At 34.5% G+C, this 6200-nt stretch overlaps 1 pseudogene; it reads right to left on the bottom strand.

Moving 5' to 3' along the window:
• Nucleotides 1–3145: 3145 nt before the first annotated feature.
• Nucleotides 3146–3769, bottom strand: LOC149815401 (small ribosomal subunit protein uS12-like; annotated as a pseudogene).
• Nucleotides 3770–6200: the final 2431 nt, after the last annotated feature.

Below are 6200 nucleotides of genomic sequence, written 5' to 3'. Positions count from 1 at the left end.
CTGGATCATAGAATGGAATTGGATCTGGAGTCTGAGATCCAAAGTGGAATGGGATTTTGGATCCTAAAATGGGATTGGATCTGAAGTCCGAGATCCAAAGTGAAATTGGATTCAGGATCCTAAAATGAAATTGGATCTGAAATCTGGGGTCCGAGATGTAATTTGGATCTGGAGTCTAAGATCCAAAAGTGGAGATTGTATTTAGAAATCTGGATCCAAGTTGATCTAACTTTGGATTTGGGCATTGAAAGTTCAAATGGGACTTTTGAATATGGATCTGGGTTTTGAAAACCCGGATTGAATTTAAAAATTAGGAAAGGTCAAGCTCAGGGTCAATTTCAAACTTTGATTTTTGAATTTGAAGATAGAGGGATAAACTTGGTTTTGTATTTGAAGATGAATCAGGAACTTCAAAGTTAATTTGAACTTTGAATTTGAATTTTGCATTGAATTGAAAATTTGAAATTTGAATATAAAAAATGATTCTAAAATTTCAAAGTCAAATTAGACTTTGAAATAAAATTCGAATCTTTGAAAATGAGATAGAATTGAATTTGAATCCATAAATAAGATTTGATCTGAGAAATGAAGAAAAAGAATCACTTGGAATTTTGAAAAAGGAATTTTGAAAATATGATGCAATTCTATCCTAAATGATGAATGGATTTAAATAGTTTTGAAATTAGATTTTGTAAAGCTATTTAATTCTTTAAATGAATTAAAATAAGATTGAAGATATAATACATCCCTGACTATGGTCATTGAATGTATTATATAATAACCACATTTAAATTCAAGTGAAGAATAAAATATATTTTGGTGCTTTTATAGAGTTTAAAATGAAATTAACTCTCAATATACCCTGACTATGGCCATTGGTATATATATTGAATTAATTTTAAATTAAACCCTGATAAAAGAGAATTTTTTTTAAAGAAAATATGATGAGTTTTGAAAAGAGGATCTAATGCGGATCCAATGTTATTTTATAAAAGATAAAAATCCTAAGTTTTGTTTACATCCTGACTATGGCCATTGATGTAAATCATCAACTTAGGATCAATTACCTCTTACGAAATGGTGCACGTCCCATTCGTGTTGCCATTTGTGAGAATTTGAGAAATAAAGGTAAAAATGCATGAAGACAAGTAATTCATGATGTTTACAATGCTCATACATTCTACCTAAAACAGGGAATGTAAATTCTCGTTAAGGCCTGACTTATTACAAGGTTTAAATTTTGAAAATACAAATCTCAAATGATGATATTTCCCCTCATATTTCCTGCAAAACAACTGGATTAAGGAAAAATAGAAGAAGAATGGCATATATCATGTGGATATCTAAGAAAATGTTCATATATTAAGATATGAATGTTGGAAAGATAGAAGATATGATATATATGCCCATACATACATATATATACATGCATATATAATATGTATAAGTGTATATATACATATATATAGCATATGAGAGAAGATGAACTAATGAGCTGTAGGTAGTGGTGATATATATCTCAAATCGGTATTACCTTCAAAATCACTTAAAGAGTTTCTGCAAACCTGTATAATTGTATTTCACATGACAACCCTTAGCTGAAAATTTTAATAGCCGATCAATGGATCAAGGTAGTCTTACACCAGGAATTGAATTTCTTATGAAATCAGTTCAACAACTCTTCTCTTCCTGACAACAATGGATCCAAAACTCCTTCCTTGATAACAAGACTGCTTTCACCAAGGTTCTTTTCGGCTAATGATGGATGCATTGGGTGGCAAAATGACAAAGTTATGTGCAGGTATGTATATGGAAGTGTTGCTGAACCTAATTGTGGAAAAAGAAGAAATGTGCAGGTGAAGTGCTAATGGAGGCACTTAGCAGGTAATGCAGATGGCTATACATGATTGTTAGCATGGTGTTGGAGTAGGTTTTATGCATGTGTGAAGGTGCAGGTGGAGCTGAAGATGAAAGTGGGTTGTGAAATGAAGGTAGCTGAACAGACAAAAATCTTTGTTGTGTGTGAAGTTGAAGTGGAGCTGAAAGTTGTAACAGAGGAGACCCATTCGGTCCACAAAATCCCTCCCAATACATTAATGTGATGGGACTGGCACCCTCTGCACTTGAAACTGGAAACAAAAGCCCCAGGAAACAACACTTCCTCCTTTTCTTTGGCTTTTGCTTGGCAGAAAAATGCTTACCAAGAGTAGAGGTAATCTTCTGCACTTCGGCTGGAACATTCGCAAAAGACTAATGGAGAACTCAACGTATAAGACGAGGATTAAATATGACCAGTAGAATAGGAAGGGTACAGACAAATACTACCACAGGAGGGTTTCGAGTAATGGATACTTGAACAACTTATGAAAAGAACAGCAACATATAAAGAAAAATATACTTAGCTAAATGGTGGAATTCAATAAAACAAAAAGAAAAAACTATCTCTCATGGCAACTAGGTTGCAGGCACGAGTGTCTTACATTTTATAGTAAATATAACTACACAATCTTGTAAAATAAGAATGGAATCACATCAACACAGAAGATATGATTTTTGACACATTCCCCTTTACATACCAATATATGTCTTTGTTAATTCCACAGATATTTTTATGTTCTTTTCATTTATTACAGATTGGGGTTTACCTTAACCCCAAGAAAAAAATTTAATCCAACTATAGGGTGACAGGACACTCGTCCCTAGGTTTGATATCTGGTTGTATGTTTTTGCTACTCAAAAGAATTCTGAGTAAAATCACATTGATACTTTCATTTCCTAAAAATCAGGCCACCTTATATCAGGTGCTCTTTTTTTTTATCATTGATATTTAAATAAAGACCTTAGCCAATCGATAATCAATTAAGATTTCACATCTGACTATATGAAAACAAAAATTTCACATACACATACGCCTGCTCAACCATGAGATGCAGAACTCCACATCTAATTATATGAAAACAAAATTTCTAAATAGCAGAACTGCTAAAATCTCACTATTTCAGAAATGTAAGGTTTAAAATGATAACAAAAGGGAAGAGTTTGATAGCAAGACTGCAAAACTCGCTATTCCAAAAATGATAGATTTATACAGTAACAAGATCTGAATGTAAGTTTCAAACATAAAGAAACGAAAAACAAGGCCGACTCAAGACCTTGGCTTTTCCTTCTTTTCCTTGAAGAGGGCCAACAAAGACATACAAGGTACGTTCACCACATTAAATCTGACCCCAAGAATATCTCTGACAACATGCCCTTTCCGTCTGAATCCAACAATCAATACTTCACCCTGCAATAGTCATCAAGTCAGTTTCTTATAACTCTGATCAATACATTCCTGTACTTAAACAGTCAATCCAAGAAAAGAGCTAAAGAAAATCTTATATTGATTCAATTGCAATTCAAACTAAACATATGAGTGAAAATGAAAGTATAATGAACTGAAGTGGTCAAGAGAGTTGACGCAATCCTGTGTAATATGACGAGAAACCCATATTTTCCTCAATGAAGTTCAAGCGACCATCGTTGGAAACAAAGGCAGCAATCTTTTTCCCATTCCTGATTAACTGAATTCTAGCACATTTTCGAATAGCAGAGTTAGGCTGTTTGGCTTCAAATCCAATTTTCTCCAAAACCATTCCTTTAGCATGTGAAGAGCCTGCAAAAGGCTTCTTCCATGCATTTCAGAGTTGGCTCTTTTGTATGATTTGACAGGCCATTTTTGCCTCCTCCCGTGGGTCTTCAGTTTGCGTCCAGCTCCCATACCACGAGTTTCTCCTCTTTTCTGCTGAACGAACCTTTAATAGCATCTTATGCAGATAATTCTTGTCTCCACGATTTTCTGGGCTTTCACACGAGCCAAGGATCAGTGTGTTCATGGGGATTTGAAGGCATTGATCGAAGTCTTCTCAACAAAACCCAATCTGACGCCAGCATAGAACCCGACATTGGGTTTTGCCATAAATTCAACCCCTAATTTTTTTTTTCTTTTGCAGTAGGTTGGATCTGAGACTTGCATATTAATCAATGAACGGAGCAGAAATTACTGAGCCTTTGAGGATTGAATCCGACGTCAGATCAGATCCGACCATGGATTAAAACGTTACTTGAAATATGTTGAACATAACACAGGATGTCAAGTAATCAAAACAATATAGGAATATATGTTGTAAAAATGAACAGATGCATGAAAGAAACACATATAGAAAGAGAAATGAATAGATGGTTAAATGCAGAAACTCAATTGCTACTACCACATAACAGGACGAAGATACCATAAACAAAATGGGAAGAAAATAACTACAGAACCGATGTCAAACAACAGTTAATAGACATTGAAAACATATTACAAATTCAGAAAACAATAAGGAATAGCTGAATCTAACATACAGCAAATGCTCAAAACGAGGAGAATCCAAAGGTGAAAAAAAAATAAAATGTCGGAAGATGTATATTCCATTAGATATCGCACGTATGTGGATTGGTTTGGCTATTGGCAAATCAATCACCACGAAGAGTGCTTTAGCAGAATGCAGAACAATGAAAACAAAAAAAAAAAAGGAAGAAGAAGAAGAAGAAAAGGAAAGGGGATGGACCACGATAAAGAATTTAAAAGGGAGGATGCTTAGGATTTAAGTGAAAACAGAGATATGTTGTGGGGGACAATGATATTATAAAAAAAAAATGGATAAAACGTGGTTCTCAAACTTAATTAAGAAATACAAAATAGGAAATCAAAGCATAGAAATCATGTAAAATTGCAAAATGAGAGAAATATTGGAATCTGAGGATTCCGTCGATGTCGCAATATACAGGTCGATCTCGCTATATGTGGATTGACCCTGCAAATCATGCTTTTAATGAAAAAAAATTGGGAATGAAGGGAAAATAATGGATATTATATGAAGATCGAAAGAAGAGAATGCTTACTTGTTCGGCTTCGAGAGAGATTCCCTTGGTTGATCGGGAGCAGAGAAACAAATGTCTGATAAAGGCACCATAGCAAACGGGTGTTTCTTTGATGATTTCAGAGGGGCAAACAGTTCTAGATACGTAGAAGGAGGGTGCTGATGAAGAAAACCCCCTCCGAAGAAGGCCCATGTGGTTTGCTTATATAGAGGCTGGAGGAAAGGAAGGCCATGGAGGAAGTTGGAGATCGAGGGTTGATAATGGGAGCGACGGTTGTGGCGATGGGCGGTGGAGGAGTCGCACATGGGGTTTTGCCCTGGAGGGTTCGTGCGAGAAGGGGGTTTGTTGGCGATGGAGGGTGGAGAGAAGGTAGAGTTGTTAGTGATGGAGGGCCGAAGATGGGGAAAACAATGGAAGCTTCGAGAGAAACGGAGAAGGAGAATGAGAGGGGTGAAAACCGATGCCCTAAACCCTCTTTTGTGACTCCTTTTCTCGAAGGTTTTGTTAAAAATCCCATATGGGTCTTTATTTTCAAGATTTTTTTTTTGCTAAAGGGTGTTTTTTAACACATTTTTGCTAAAAGGGTGTTTTTTAACACATTTTTGCTAAAAAGGTGTTTTCAAAAACTCGATTCAAAAAGGTGTTTTTTTCAAAAAGGTTTTTGCAAAAGAATGGTTTTTAAAAGTGGTTTTTCAAAACTAAATTTTTTTGTTTCTTTTCTATTTGTATTTTTCATTTTTTGTATTTTTTTGAAATAAAATCCTAAAGTTTTACGAGAAAACTATTTTTTTGTGTTTTTCCTGAGAAATATTTACAAAAATAAGGTCTTCAAGGCTATTTTGAGGAAATTTCTTCAGAAAATGGGTTTTTGACCCAAGTTTTGAGAAAATATTTGAGTTTTGAAACTCAAATCGAGAAATACAATGTGACGGATCCAAACGGATATTGGATGGACTGTCCAAGCTATTTAAAAATTATCTTTGGTATTTTCTGTAATTTTAATTCAAAAGTTGGACAACAAGACTCAGGTTTGGATCTGGACAATGGATCCGGATCCGAAATCAATTTAAACATATAAAATGAATTTAATTTCAGTAAAACTTTGGGAAATGTACTGTAATTTAGATTTAAAAATGACTCATTTGCTCAAAAAATGACTTTAAGGGCAAGAAGGGAATATTTAAAAGAATTTGAAAAATTTGGGGTGTTCACACCAGCACTCTGGTTTTTCAAAATCTTTAAATCTATATTCGATTTTAAAACTTTTCTTTCAAAATCAATTTCAAAAACTTGGG

The sequence above is a fragment of the Nuphar pumila genome, chromosome 15 (assembly GCF_984573655.1).
Source record: "Nuphar pumila chromosome 15, dmNupPumi1.hap1.1, whole genome shotgun sequence".
Classification (NCBI taxonomy): Eukaryota; Viridiplantae; Streptophyta; class Magnoliopsida; order Nymphaeales; family Nymphaeaceae; genus Nuphar; species Nuphar pumila.
The sequence above is the reverse complement of the archived record's forward strand: the minus strand, read 5'-3'. Positions and strand labels throughout refer to the sequence as shown.